Below are 16,603 nucleotides of genomic sequence, written 5' to 3'. Positions count from 1 at the left end.
TCAGTCTGGTCAGGTGATAGATATGTAAGTCTCTGATTAGTGATGGTCGTGTCTAGGAGAAGTCATGGAGAAGCATGTGATCAGTGTGATCAGCTGATAGATTTGTAAGGTTCTGATTTGCTGGTCCTGATCATGTGTTACACCAGGAAGTCATCATAGCAAATCAGGACCTTACAAATCTATCAGTTGATCAAACTGATCACATGCTTCTCCATGACTTCTCTTAATCAGGGCCATCCCTAGTTACCAACTGCCCGGATGCAATCTAATCTGTATGTTTTTGGGATATGGGAGGAAAACGGACTGCCAAAGGGAAACCCACGCGGACATAGGGAGAACATACAAACTCTTTGCTGAAAGTGCCCTAGCTGGGATTCAATCTGGGGACCCAGCGCTACAAACGCTTTCCACTCCGTAACTGTGCATGGGCTGCCTGATCGATGTATGATTGGGGGCAGATCTGTCGGCTTGGCATCATAGGCTGTCATCGACTTATGTTTGCCTAGCTCAAATCAATCTCTGGCAAAACTTTTCATGCTGCACTCGTTGTCCAGACGGCTGACGATTCATAGCGTGGACAATGGTGCCTTATAGCACAGCGTTCTCTTGTAATGAGCGTTCCCTAGAAATCGCTCTCGTCTTTCCCAGCCGGGCTCCCGTCTCCCCCCTCGCCTGACGCCACTCACATCTGTCGGCGTGAATAATAATACTCTGCTTGAAAGCATGTTCTCTAAGAGCTGCTGCAGTGTTCCGTGGCCTTTAAGCAAATTCTGGCACAATCTGTAATTATGGCACCTAATTTCCCTCCGCCGTGCCTGACTGCCCCTCGTACGCCATCAGGAGGAGGACGGGGAAATACCGAGCAGGCAATCACTGCGGAGAAGGAGGTGAGAGGCTTCCTGTGAGGGCTGCAGCATCTGAAGGGAGCAGACATTCCCAACGCGGCTGCGATAGCCAGGCGTGTCTGAGTGCAGCGCGCAAATACGCCATGGCGACTGCAGAAGACGCAATCATTTACAAAGGGCTAACGGCTTCTGAGAGCATGCCAAGCCATCTCCAGCAGACCCATTACTGTCTCGTATCATTAACACCTGCAGTACCAGCAGGCGATCTGTCGCTGGCAGGGCAAGAGCCGCAGAGCGTTCACCAGGTTGGCATCCGCAGACATAACGCCAAAATATATATATAAAAAAAAAGATCAGTGCAGATTAATGGCCCTTTTAACAAAAGTGATTTTTAATGCTGTACGGAAAGAGAAATTGCTATATATTTTTTTTCGTGACACCTTGCGGGGTGAGAACGATGGCGCGGGTGCCAGCCTGGTATCCTGGCATCAGACGCAGTGCTGCGTGTTGTGAATTAATGAGGGGGGGGGGAGAGGGAACTGAGGACAGGGAAGCTACGGGGGTGGGCGGCAGACACACACAAAAAGCAAAAAATAGTCCAGAAAATAGACTCAAAAAGATACGCAAAATGTACGAGCAAAAAGCGGGCAAAATAAAACGAGACGGAAGGTCTGGAAGAATCATAAATAAGAGGCGATGGATGAATAAAACGGACGGCGGCTGAGGGAGATTAGGCGAGGGGTGAATTTTAAGAAGACGACAAGAGAGACGTGCCAGACACAAAGGTGCGATATTCTGTAGAGGTGCGAGGAGACACGAGGAGGAGGGGAAGGAGGAGAGACAGACCCACAAGGAGGGAGGAGAGGAGGGAGGGACAGGAGGGCAGACACACCCACAAGGAGGGAGGGGCAGGAGGACAGACAGACCCCCGAGGAGGGAGGGGCAGGAGGGCAGACAGACACACAAGGAGGGAGGGGCAGGAGGACAGACAGACCCACAAGGAGGGAGGGGCAGGATGACAGACAGACCCACAAGGAGGGAGGAGAGGAGGGAGGGGCAGGAGGGTAGACAGACCCACAAGGAGGGAGGGGCAGGAAGACAGACAGACCCACAAGGAGGGAGGGGCAGGAGGACAGACAGACCCACGAGGAGGGAGGGGAAGGAGGACAGACAAACCCACAAGGAGGGAGGAGGGAGGGGCAGGAGGACAGACAGACCCACAAAGAGGGAGGAGAGGAGGGAGGGGCAGGAGGGCAGACAGACCCACAAGGAGGGAGGGGCAGGAGGGCAGACAGACCCAGAAAGAGGGAGGGGCAGGAGGACAGACAGACCCCCGAGGAGGGAGGAGAGGAGGGAGGGGCAGGAGGGCAGACAGACCCACAAGGAAGGAGGGGCAGGAGGACAGATAGACCCACAAGGAGGGAGGGGCAGGAGGGTAGACAGACCCACAAGGAGGGAGGGGCAGGAGGGCAGACAGACCCACAAGGAGGGAGGAGAGGAGGGAGGAGCAGGAGGGCAGACAGACCCACAAGGAGGGAGGGGCAGGAGGGCAGACAGACCCACAAGGAGGGAGGGGCAGGAGGACAGACAGACCCACAAGGAGGGAGGAGAGGAGGGAGGGGCAGGAGGACAGACAGACCCACAAGGAGGAAGGAGAGGAGGGAGGGGCAGGAGGACATACAGTGCCACAAGGAGGGAGGAGAGGAGGGAGGGGCAGGATGACAGACAGAGCCACGAGGAGGGAGGAAAAGAGGGAGAGGCAGGATGACAGACAGAGCCACAAGGTGGGGAGGAGAGGAGGGAGGGGTGGGAGGACAGACAGAACAACGAGGAGGGAGTGGCAGGAGGACAGACAGACCCACAAGGAGGGAGGGGCGGGAGGGCAGAAAGACCCCCAAGGAGGGAGGGGCAGGAGGACAGACAGACCCACAAGGAGGGAGGGGCAAGAGGACAGACAGACCCACGAGGAGGGAAGGGCAGGAGAACAAACAGACCAACGAGGAGCGAGGGGCAGGAGGACAGACAGACCCATGAGGAGGGAGGAAAGGAGGGAGAGGCAGGGGGACAGTCAGTGACATGACTATGTACTCTGTAAAGTGCTGCAGAAGATGTTAGTGCTATATAAATACATAATAATAATATGGTAGGACATTAGACTATGACTATGGTAGGATTAGAGTGTGAGCTCCTCTGAGGACAGTCAGTGACATGACTATGTACTCTGTAATGTGCTGCAGAAGATGTCAGTGCTATATAAATACATAATAATAATATGGAAGGACATTAGACTATGACTATGGTAGGATTAGATTATGAGCCCCTCTGAGGACAGTCAGTGACATGACTATGTACTCTGTACAGTGCTGCAGGAGATGTCAGTGCTAAATAAATACATAACAATAATATGGTAGGACATTAGACTATGACTATAGTGGGATTAGAGTGTGAGCTCCTCTGAGGACAGTCAGTGACATGACTATGTACTCTGTAAAGTGCTGCAGAAGATGTTAGTGCTATATAAATACATAATAATAATATGGTAGAACATTAGACTAGGACTATGGTAGGATTAGATTGTGAGCTTCTCTGAGGACAGTCAGTGACATGACTATGTACTCTGTAATGTGCTGCAGACGATGTCAGTGCTATATAAATACATAATAATAATAATATGGTAGGACATTAGACTATGACTATAGTGGGATTAGAGTGTGAGCTCCTCTGAGGACAGTCAGTGACATGACTATGTACACTGTAAAGTGCTGCAGAAGATGTTAGTGCTATATAAATACATAATAATAATAATATGGTAGGACATTAGACTATGACTATGGTAGGATTAGATTGTGAGCTCCTCTGAGGACAGTCAGTGACATGACTATGTACTCTGTAATGTGCTGCAGGAGATGTCAGTGCTATGTAATACATAATAATAATATGGTAGGACATTACACTATGACTATGGTAGGATTAGAGTGTGAGCTCCTCTGAGGACAGTCAGTGACATGACTATGTACTCTGTAACGTGCTGCAGAAGATGTCAGGGCTATATAAATACATAATAATAATAATATGGTAGGACATTACACAATGACTATGGTAGGATTAGAGTGTGAGCTCCTCTGGGGACAGTCAGTGACATGACTATGTACTCTGTAATGTGCTGCAGAAGATGTCAGTGCTATATAAATACATAATAATAATAATATGGTAGGACATTAGACTATGACTATGGTAGGATTAGATTGTGAGCTCCTCTGAGGACAGTCAGTGACATGACTATGTACTCTGTAATGTGCTGCAGAAGATGTCAGTGCTATATAAATACATAATAATAATATGGTAGGACATTAGACTATGACTATGGTAGGATTAGAGTGTGAGCTCCTCTGAGGACAGTCAGTGACATGACTATGTACTCTGTAATGTGCTGCAGAAGATGTCAGTGCTATATAAATACATAATAATAATATGGTAGGACATTAGACTATGACTATAGTAGGATTAGAGTGTGAGCTCCTCTGAGGGACAGTCAGTGACATGACTATGTACTCTGTAATGTGCTGCAGAAGATGTCAGTGCCATATACATACATAATAATAATATGGTAGGACTTTAGACTATGACTATGGTAGGATTAGAGTGTGAGCTCCTCTGAGGACAGTCAGTGACATGACTATGTACTCTGTAATGTGCTGCAGGAGATGTCAGTGCTATATAAATACATAATAATAATATGGTAGGACTTTAGACTATGACTATGGCAGGGATTATGTGGTACGCTGCCTAGGTTACATGTATGGACACCATGTGCTATGTCACCTAGGAAACATGTATGGACACCGTGTGCTATGTCACCTAGGAAACATGTATGGGTACCGTGCACATTAACGTGGTAACGTATGGGTACCGTGTGCAATTGTACCATTACTAGAGAGGATTGTATCATTAATAGAGTGGATTGTATCATTAATAGAGTGGATTGTATCATTACTAGAGAGGATTGTACCATTAATAGAGTGGATTGTATCATTAATAGAGAGGATTGTACCATTACTAGAGTGGATTGTACCATTACTAGAGAGGATTATACCATTACTAGAGTGGATTGTATCATTACTAGAGAGGATTGTATCATTACTAGAGAGGATTGTACCATTACTAGAGAGGATTGTACCATTACTAGAGAGGATTATACCATTACTAGAGAGGATTGTATCATTACTAGAGAGGATTGTACCATTAATAGAGTGGATTGTACCATTACTAGAGTGGATTATACCATTACTAGAGAGGATTATACCATTACTAGAGTGGATTGTATCATTACTAGAGAGGATTGTACCATTACTAGAGAGGATTATACCATTACTAGAGAGGATTATACCATTACTAGAGTGGATTGTATCATTACTAGAGAGGATTGTACCATTAATAGAGTGGATTGTATCATTAATAGAGAGGATTGTACCATTACTAGAGTGGATTGTACCATTACTAGAGAGGATTATACCATTACTAGAGTGGATTGTATCATTACTAGAGAGGATTGTACCATTACTAGAGTGGATTGTATCATTACTAGAGAGGATTGTACCATTACTAGAGAGGATTGTACCATTACTAGAGAGGATTATACCATTACTAGAGAGGATTGTATCATTACTAGAGAGGATTGTACCATTAATAGAGTGGATTGTACCATTACTAGAGTGGATTATACCATTACTAGAGAGGATTATACCATTACTAGAGTGGATTGTATCATTACTAGAGAGGATTGTACCATTACTAGAGAGGATTATACCATTACTAGAGAGGATTATACCATTACTAGAGTGGATTGTATCATTACTAGAGAGGATTGTACCATTACTAGAGAGGATTATACCATTACTAGAGAGGATTATACCATTACTAGAGTGGATTGTATCATTAATAGAGAGGATTGTACCATTACTAGAGTGGATTGTATCATTACTAGAGAGGATTGTACCATTACTAGAGAGGATTATACCATTACTAGAGAGGATTATACCATTACTAGAGAGGATTGTACCATTAATAGAGTGGATTGTATCATTAATAGAGAGGATTGTACCATTACTAGAGTGGATTGTACCATTACTAGAGAGGATTATACCATTACTAGAGTGGATTGTATCATTACTAGAGAGGATTGTACCATTACTAGAGAGGATTGTACCATTACTAGAGAGGATTGTATCATTACTAGAGAGGATTGTACCATTAATAGAGTGGATTGTACCATTACTAGAGTGGATTATACCATTACTAGAGAGGATTATACCATTACTAGAGTGGATTGTATCATTACTAGAGAGGATTGTACCATTACTAGAGAGGATTATACCATTACTAGAGAGGATTATACCATTACTAGAGAGGATTGTACCATTACTAGAGAGGATTGTATCATTACTAGAGAGGATTGTACCATTACTAGAGTGGATTATACCATTACTAGAGTGGATTGTATCATTACTAGAGAGGATTGTACCATTACTAGAGTGGATTGTATCATTACTAGAGTGGATTGTATCATTACTAGAGAGGATTGTATCATTACTAGAGAGGATTGTACCATTACTAGAGTGGATTGTATCATTACTAGAGAGGATTGTATCATTACTAGAGAGGATTGTACCATTACTAGAGTGGATTGTATCATTACTAGAGAGGATTGTACCATTACTAGAGTGGATTGTTTCATTATAGAGAGGATTGTACCATTTCATATAAGGCCTAATTTAATTTTTTTTAAATAGAATTGCTTAGTTGCTAAACAAAAATGGCCCTTTCCTAGTAAAAAAAAAAAAAATAAGTAATATAGAATTCTAGAAACTTTTCTCTGAATACGTTTAAGATATTAAAGAAATGGGGGGGGGGGGGGGTGCATTAGTAAATAGGGATTCATTTGTGTGCAATTACTGATTTCTTGGATTAGATCAACATATTATTTATTATGGAAACCTTGAAATGATAAGAATATAAGGTCTGCCTTCTCCATTCACTTTTATTAACTTGTTCGGCTGTCATACTGAACATTTAGCTTCTGCAGTTTCAGAGTCACACCTGTAGAAGCATACGGCCAGTGGAGGAGAAGGTCAGCACAACAGCCAGACACATAGCCCCTTCAACACAAACTCAGCTCTGCCCCCTCCCATAATGCTCTCTGCCCAGGGAGTTAAGGCAGCAGGATAAGGCAACCATGCAGAGATTCAGAAAGAACCAATCTTAGATGAAGCTAAAGACGTGGTCTCCAGGTTGTATTTAGGTAGAGTGTGCCGCCTGCTCATACACCAATATGTGAATGGAGGATTACAAGAATAGCCTAGTATGACCTACCCAATCAAAATGTCAAGACGTTGGTACGCATGGCACATACACCATTCCTGGTGGCCAGAACTGTCTTCCCATGTGGACATAACAGTCCAAACAGCATGAAAGGTTTACAAGATTGGCCAAGTACGGTCTACCTTAACAAAATGTCTCAATGGTGGTAGGCATGAGAAATATACCATTCCCGGTGCATTCTGGGATTTTCTCATATAGACAACACAATTCAAGCAGCACGTTTCAGGTTGCCCCAACCCTTCCTCAGCTTCAGTAAGCTTCTGGCATAATGATGGGTAAACTAATGAAGAAGGCTGTGGACTCTTTGGGCTCGATTCACAAAGCGGTGCAAAGTGTTTGCACGCCAGTGAAAAGCCCCTTATCACGCCTAAACTCACTTTAGGCATGATAAGAAGCAACTCGCGCGAATTTTCCGCGCGCAACGTTTTGCGCGCGCAACCGCGCACGCGCAGCGTCCCCGCTTCGCGCGAAGCTCCCATTAAGCCCTATGGGACTTTGCGCGCGCACGTACGCGCGGAAACTTCGCGCGAGTTAGAGCAAAAATCGGTGATAACTCAGTGGTGCAAAGGTTATCACGCCTAAAGTCTTTTAGGCGTGATAACTGGGTTATCACCGCTTTGTGAATCGAGGCCCTTATGTTAGCATCCCACCTAAAGACCTTTACCCTGAATATCTTCTCAGCTCTTATCGGCATACGTATGCTCAGTTCACAACTATACGAAGCCCGGGAAACACTTCAATAGCAGGAGATCACGCCGGAGGAAAACAATAATTGTTGGGACGATTGGATCATTTAAGAAGTAAGGCAGTAAACGGTGCTGTACAGAAAGTTTTAGACTACAATCCCCCAAAGGGCAACGAGTTACGTAGATGAAAAAAATATTATTTGATTGTACCATGCTTTGTAATATGATCAAGTAGAATATAATGCATAATATAATTGAAGCCTAACAATATTTCTCCGCTCCTGCGCTCTAGCCTGAGAACGTTCTTGGGCTCTGCTCCGACAAGCACATGCTGAGAAGCTTGGCAGACTTCCTGGCTGGGGAACGCCTCGTAATTTAACATATAGTGTGCCAGGGTGCATTGAAGGTTCATGGTGACCAATCTGTGATCTAGACCCTCAAAATGTGCGTGAATAAAGCAAAAAAACGGCCAACGTTTAATAGAATGACGTGGTCCTGGCTACCAGTTGACTTTGTTCCTACATATTTATCAAAACAAACGAAGTAAGACTGTCAACAATCTGCACATTAACGTGGATCTCTCGTTAATAAGAGACATGTAAGGGTTGATCATTGACCTCTTCGTATTGATTCGGAGATGGAAAATAATTCCTTAGAACTGTGCGGGTGGGAAATAAAGAAAAGGATATAAATATATATAAATTAAAGAAGGTTAAACAGAGAGTCAGGCGAAGAGAAAGAAAAGAGGAGGAAGGGAGAGTGGTAGACGAAGAAGAGGACAGTGAGCACCGAAGAGAAGGCAGTGAGAGAAAAGTCTGGAGAGACAGAACTGGGCGAGGTTAAGAGGAAGTACAGAAAAGAGTTCAGACATATGGGTGGAGAAAGGAAAGAAAGACCGTACTAAGAAGGAGGAGTGAAAAAGATGAATTTAGAAAATCGGGCCAGTGGACAGAAGGAGACCAGACTGAATTTATAAAATGAATCTCGAGATTGGCCAAGTACGAGCTTGAGTATCGAGTAGAAGGTAAGAATTAGTGCTAAAACGAATGTCTAAAATTTCTGATAAATTAGAAAAATGAGCTTCGATAAGAGCGGAGGGGATGTACAGGCATGCAGAAGTAGAAATGAAAGGTGTAGTCGCAGAGATCAGAACAATGTAAGAAGAAAATGAGGTCTGCAAAGACTGCAGGAACGCAATATCACCACAGAAGTCCTGAAATATGAGGAAAGTACAGGACGGAGGCTGCTTCTAAGGAAGGTGAAGGAATAATTCCTTTGTCAGACCACTGATGCCAAGTTAATGTGCCAACGTGTGACCGGAATGTCCCTGTTCATGTCTCTCCTTTGTTCCTTTCAGTTGCAACGCAGACTGCCCAGGAGGAGGGGGAGGAAGGAAAGAGAGGCCGCAAAACTGCAACACCTACTTCAGTGTCATGGCACAGGGCCCAGTGCCTCCACCCCCACCAGGAAGCGTTCAATATGGCTGTCACTTCCTAAGCCTGCCTGGGGAGAGAACACATGGGATAACCGGGGTGATCGGATGAAACCAATAAGGTAAGTCCAGCTGTAATGAATGGATTGCGGAATTCTACAAGGGGTATATAGGTGGTGATGCTAGCTACTTGCAATAATTGACATAAATGCAGAAAAAAGATATAAGCAAACTCAACAAGGCACTTTGGGATTAGGCTCGGTTCACACTGTCCTAAAAAAAAAACTTTCCATTTAGCAGAACCAATCCCCAACGGACACAAACGGATCCTATGTTTATCAACGAGATCAGTCCATATGAAATCGATGTGTTCAGCCCGTTCCGCCAAACAAAACGCAGATATAGGGAGTCTGCGATAACTTCGGATAAACGGCAAATCGGGAATGGAACGAAATTCACGGATGAAACTAACATCCAATGTAAAAACGAATCTGTCTGGTGGATTGGTTTTTACCGGGATCCGCTTTTGATCAATGCTGTGTGAACCGAGACTAACCAATTTATACAATACAAAGTTTAAAATGTACACAAATCCCAATCCACGATGAACTTCTCCAGTAAGACAATAAAAGAACACAACTTTTTACAGCATAGTAGGAGAGGTCTTATTGCACACACGTCCAATCCCCTTTTATGTCAGAGCAGCTTTGTACTCACCTAAAAGCTTCAGTCATATGTATGATATGAAGCGAGCTGAGCTGTCTGTTCTTCACATAGAGGCTCCAGTCATACGTACGTTATAAAGAGAGCTGAGCTACCTGTTCCTCATGTAGAGGTTTCAGTCATGCATACGTTATGAAGTGAGCTGAGCTGTCTGTTCCTCAAGTCCAGGTTTCAGTCATACGTATGTTATGAAGCGAGCTAAGCTGTCTGTTCCTCAAGTCCAGGTTTCAGTCATACGTACGTTGTTGAGCTAGCTGAGCTGTCTGTTCCTTCGAGTAGAGGTTTCAGTCATACGTACGTTATGAAGTGAGCGGAGTTGTCTGTTCCTTTAGTTGAGGTTTCAGTCATACGTACGTTATGAAGCGAACTGAGCTGTCTGTTCCTCATGTAGAGGCTTCAGTCATATGTACGCTATGAAGCAAGCTGAGCTGTCTGTTCCTCGAGTCCAGGTTTCAGTCATACGTACGTTGTTGAGCTAGCTGAGCTGTCTGTTCCTCGAGTAGAGGTTTCAGTCATACGTACGTTATGAAGAGAGCTGAGCTGTCTGTTCCTTTAGTCGAGGTTTCAGTCATACGTACGTTATGAAGAGAGCTGAGCTGTCTGTTTCTCTAGTCGAGGTTTCAGTCATACGTACGTTGTTGAGCTAGCTGAGCTGTCTGTTCCTCGAGTAGAGGTTTCAGTCATACGTACGTTATGAAGAGAGCTGAGCTGTCTGTTCCTTTAGTCGAGGTTTCAGTCATACATACGTTATGAAGAGAGCTGAGCTGTCTGTTCCTCAAGTCGAGGTTTCAGTCACATGTACGTTATGCAGCAATGAGCTGTCTGTTGTGTAGATCTTTTGCTGGTTGCCATAAACCCGTAGATCCGAACTTGTGCTGTGCCGTTCTCACAAGCTCGAGTGTGCGGGTCTGTGTCGGCTTAGCTACAGCGGCGTGTAAAAACCATTCACTCTGTATGACCATGTTATAAGTTGTCCTTGCTGAAAAGTTCATGAGAAAGCTGTACTTCCTGGTTATTGTTTGGATGATACTCCAACTCTGATGGACCTCTATAGATGACCTCGGCCTTGCTGTAGACCTATTGCTACCGTTAGCAAGTCTACCTTCTTCCAGCACGTCCCAACCAAATCTGTCCTGTGCCCTCAGACCGGTGAATTCCGGGGTGAGGTAGTTGGTTGTATAGTTGAGGATAACACCAAAGGAGATAACTGTACAGCCTCCTATCTTTCCCTGGGGTTTTGCCATGACGTCGAAGCCGAATTTATCATAACGGACGTGGACCAGTACCGGCAAGTAAGCTATACCGCCAGATAGAGGGCTTGCTTTACAGACAGGAGATGTACGAAGGTTAAGTAGCTGAAATTGTTATGTCAATGATGCAGGATAATTGCTGAAATTTAAGTATATGTGTGATAAAGGTATGGAATGTTACATTCAGTAATACTCGAGATATTAAATAACGCTGGGAGCGCTACGCTGTACAGACCAGAACTTACTTCACACATAAACAAAACCCAGATTTTTTTTGTGTGTGTGTTTTCTGGTATAACTGCACTTCCCATACCAAAGCAGTCTACCATTGCTCTTAGATACAGGAACACACACACACACACACAAACACAAAACTTAACCACCCTGGCGTTCTATTAAGATCGCCAGGGCGGCTGCGGGAGGGTTTTTTTTAAATTTAAAAAAAACTATTTCATGCAGCCAACTGAAAGTTGGCTGCATGAAAGCCCACTAGAGGGCGCTCCGGAGGCGTTCTTCCGATCGCCTCCGGCGCCCAGAATAAACAAGGAAGGCCGCAATGAGCGGCCTTCCTTGTTTTGTTTAGATCGTCGCCATAGCGACGAGCGGAGTGACGTCATGGACGTCAGCCGACGTCCTGACGTCAGCCGCCTCCGATCCAGCCCTTAGCGCTGGCCGGAACTTTTTGTTCCGGCTACGCTGGGCTCAGGCGGCTGGGGGGGACCCTCTTTCGCCGCTGCTCGCGGCGAATCGCCGCAGAGCGGCGGCGATCGGGCAGCACACGCGGCTGGCAAAGTGCCGGCTGCGTGTGCTGCTCTTTATTTGAACAAAATCGGCCCAGCAGGGCCTGAGCGGCAGCCATCGGCGGTGATGGACGAGCTGAGCTCGTCCATACCGCTAAATTAAAGGGACACTTAAAGAGAGTCTGAAGCGAGAATAAATCTCGCTTCAGACCTCATAAATAGCAGGGGCATGTGTGCCCCTGCTAAACCGCCGCTATCCCGCGGCTTAACGAGGGTCCCTTCACCCCCAAATCCCCTCCGTGCAGCTGGGGAGCGCTTCCTGGTTGGGGCAGGGCTAACCGCCGCAGCCCTGCCCCACGCGCGTCTGTCAGCGCGTATCTCCGCCTCTCCCCCGCCCCTCTCAGTCTTCCTTCACTGAGAGGGGCAGGGGAGAGGCGGCGATGCGCCGCTGCAGCCGTTAGCCCTGCCTCCAGGAGCGACCAAGTCTGCGACCAAGTGTCGCAGTGGGGGGTTTGGGGGTGAAGGGACCCCCGTTTAGCGGCGCTATAGCGGCGGTTTAGCAGGGGCACACATGCCCCTGCTAACTATGAGCTCTGAAGCGAGATTTATTCTCGCTTCAGAGTCTCTTTAAGCCAGGAATAAAAAAAAATCAGTTTTACTTTCCTGGGGCTTCTACTTTTTTTTATGTAGCCCTCCACAATATGATTCACTCTCTTCTGCCCTTAGTTATGACACATGTGGGTTGATTCACTAACAGCCGGTAATGTGACTGTATGCGTACCATATTACCAGTAGTTACACCGGCAGAGTATGGCGTGCTACGCAATTAGCGCGACCTGCGATATTAATGGCTGCTGGTGTATCAGCCCCCTGGTGTGGTTACTCGCTTGAATATAGCTGTAGTTTTTTCCAGCTTTAATCCTGCTTATTGGTAACATAACCCTCTATCTAAGCAAGGGTAGAATGTGTTAATGTGAAAGGGGCATCTGCAATAACTGCTAGACTTATTTCACAAGCCTGACTGCAGTTCACTATTTTGCACATAAGCAGATATCTTTACTATGTAAATACAGTTACTCTTTAACCACTTCAGCCTACAGCTTCGAAAATCTTATGCATCCAAGCAATGTTCACCTCCCATTCATTCGCTAATAACTTTATCGCTACTTATCAAAATTAATTGATCTATATCTCGTTTTTTCCGCCACTAATTAGGCTTTCTTTAGGTAGTACATTTTGCTAAGAGCCACTTTACTGTAAATACATTTTAACAGGAAGATTAAGATAGAAATGGAAAAAAAACATTATTTCTCAGTTTTTAGCCATTATAGTTTAAAATTAATACATGCTACAGTAATTAAAACCCATGCATTTTATGTGCCCATTTGTCCCGCTTATTACACCATTTAAATTACGTCCCTATCACAATTTATGGCGCCGATATTTTATTTAGAAATAAAGGTGCATTTTTTCAATTTGCGTCGATCACTATTTACAAGCTTATAATTTTAAAAAATGTAATAAGATACTCTCTTGACATGTATATTTAAAAAGTTCAGACCCTTAGGTAACTATTTATGTAGTTTTTTTTTTTTTAATTGTAATTTTTTTTATTATTTTTTTTAATACAAAAATGTATTTGGGTAATTTTAGTTTGGGAGGTAAATAGCCAATTTTAGATGTAAAATAATGTATTTTTTATTCAATACAGGTATGTGGGTGCAGTTTACTATTTGGCCACAAGATGGCCACATTCAAAAAGTTCCTAGATGCGAACGATGTCGCATCTAGGAACTAAAATGAAGAGAAGTTGTTTCCTGGGGGCAGAAATACCACGCTCTCTGATGAGAAAGCGTCGGTATTTCTGCCGGGGACTTGGATCGGTGAATGGGAATTATATTCCCATTCACTGATCGGGGGGGCAGCGGGAGGTAGCGGGGGCGCGCGCGGGCGCGCGCCCGATCGCGCGCAACACACGGCTGCAGCACCACTGCCTATCTGGACGGATATATGCGTCCAGATATGGCGAAGTGGTTAAAGTAGGATTTTTCTCCCAAAACTTCAATTTCTGTAACTACTCTTAGTTACATACAAGAACATTTTAAAGCTTTTCCAGGTATTCCCTGTGTGTAAAAAAGTTTATTTTCCCTGCAGAGAGCAGTACAGGCTTGCTAATCTCTGGTTCATTGGCAAATGTAATCATTGTCAGCTGAAGCTCTCTGCCTGTGTCTTTGCTCTGCTCCTCCCTCTGCTGAGCAGACACATCGCCTTGGCAACAGCTGAGTCACTTCAGCACAGGGAGGAGCAAAGTGAGGACACAGGCAGAGAGCTTCTTGCCGGCAATTACTACATTTAATTAGCCACAGATAAGGAAGACTGTGCTGCTCTCTGCTGTGAAAGTAAATGTTTTTACACGCAGGGAATGCTTTCAAGTGTTCCTTTATGGACCTCTTTTATGTAAGAGTAGTTACTAAAATTTTAGTTTTGGGAGTATAATCCCCCTTTTAACTATTACAGTATGTTTGAAGCTTCTTTTAGACTCGAAATCACAATGCGATTCTGATTCCAGTTTGATGCGATTCTGATTCCAGTTTCACGCAATTCCGGTGTGATTTTCATCAGATGTCAGGAACTGTACCAGGAACTCCGAAATAAATTGCAGCATGCAGGACTTTTTCAAACCACATGGAAATTGTGTGTTGTGTAAGAGCTATGACCTCAGAGCGCCTGTTATGTGTTGATGCAAAACTGTACCCAATATTATTCATCAAAGGGAAATGGAATGGCTGCAATCAGATTGAGCGCTGAATAAGACAGAACTACAGAGAATGTTGATTGATTGACGGATCTAAAGATAAAAGATCCACTTCGGTGCCGGGTACTCACCATGCAATTTCCCATCAGATCGACCAGTAATATGACAGGAAGGCTGCATTGTGTGTACATGTCCACACTCCTCCAATCGCTAACGGAATCGATTTTCCAATGATACCTTCCCAAAATCAATCCTGTTATCCATTGAGAGCCGATCAGACATGTTGGAAATAGTGAGTTTGATCCGTCGATTGGATAAGAAGTTGTACCGTGTGTACCCAGCATAAAATGAGCGAGCTCTGCCTGGGAGAAACTGCATCTCTTTATTACCGCAGCAGGAGCTGTAGAAATCCCCTCTGAAAGTTCCATTTACCTGCGGCTAGGGGACGCACCCTTCACACGGATATAAAAAGCTGTGTTTAGTGAACTCTCAAGATATATTAAGGATGGGGAAGAAAAGGTTTTTATTGAATTTCCACAACTGACTAATTTGGGGAATATTTGTACCATGAAGTTTCCAAGGACTGTACAGTGTGTTCTCATTGAAGTCTGATTATAATCTGTACTATTAAATGTAAACAAATATGAAATGTTATCTATACAAGAATAATCATGTACCCCATAAAGCCACTAGGGGGAGGCAGGTGCTTTCGGTGTAGCGCCTGACTTGGGCCCCGCTGTAGCACTAGTCCGTACCCCGCACAGGGGTAATTCAGGGGTACTTCTCCCTCCAAGCTGCGATGACTCGGAGAGGGAATAGGATTTTACATCTCCAGGAATTTGAGTGGCAACAGTGGCGTAGCTAAGGAGCTGTGGGCCCCGGTGCGAGTTTTACATTGAGGCCCCCCCAAGCACTCTATACATTTACTGCAGCCTTTTCTAGTTGCACTGTCTCTGTAATATATCTAATCTTCTTTTCTTTGTCAAGCTTTGTCCAGGGAGGAATGTGCTGCCTCTGTTGTAATGAATACAAGTTATACACGCCCCCTGCAGGCTCACTCCTGCAACCTCTGCACCCCCTATTGCTACGCCACTGAGTGGCAGCCTTCGTTCAGCTCATTCTGCGTATACCTACGAACACACCACCAGGGGGAGCTTCTAACAGTCCAAACTGAAAACGAGAGTCATTCAGGCAAATAAGTGTACAAGATTCAGTCCGCTAAAGTCAGCATTCCAGACAGGCAGAGGCGGGCTTGCCGCAATGTTCGCTCCCATCTCCTCCTCTTTCCGCCCTATAAGGGGAGTGAACAGGGCAGGAAGGAGGAAGCAATGGGAAGGTGAGAGGAGGGAACATGATGGCAAGCCCGCCTCTTCCTGTCTGAGACGTTAACATTAGCTGAAAGTCAACTTTTTAAGGAGTAATTACTGAGGTCAGGGGGTTTGAGGAGAGGAACGGACATCGCACAGGAGGTATGTGGACCCGGCATGGACACACCTCTGTGCTTACCTTAGGTGGCTTTCCCTGGGGTCAGGGGTGCTTTCAGGAGTACCTGATCTGACGTGTGACATATGTCGGTATATTTACCAAACAGCAGTAAAATTGTCCTGCGCAGATACTGCAATGTTATTGGTGCCTACGCAAGCGCACCTTGTGAGTGTCGCACAACCCATGCTATGTACACAACGCGCATGCTACTAGTATAATATATTTCATGTAAATGGCGTCATGCAAAAAATACCAGAAATGTGTGTGTTGTGTCTGCAATGCGGGTTAAGCTATTTTACTGCCGTTTGC

The 16,603-nt window shown here is 44.9% G+C and overlaps 1 long non-coding RNA gene across 2 annotated transcripts in view; it reads right to left on the bottom strand.

The window, feature by feature from the left end:
- Positions 1-16,603, bottom strand: part of LOC137522008 (uncharacterized) — a 291,997-nt gene that overhangs the window by 177,020 nt on the left and 98,374 nt on the right. The gene's annotated exons all lie outside the window — the stretch shown is intronic.

Source organism: Hyperolius riggenbachi, chromosome 6 (assembly GCF_040937935.1).
Source record: "Hyperolius riggenbachi isolate aHypRig1 chromosome 6, aHypRig1.pri, whole genome shotgun sequence".
Lineage (NCBI taxonomy): Eukaryota > Metazoa > Chordata > Amphibia > Anura > Hyperoliidae > Hyperolius > Hyperolius riggenbachi.
The sequence above is the reverse complement of the archived record's forward strand: the minus strand, read 5'-3'. Positions and strand labels throughout refer to the sequence as shown.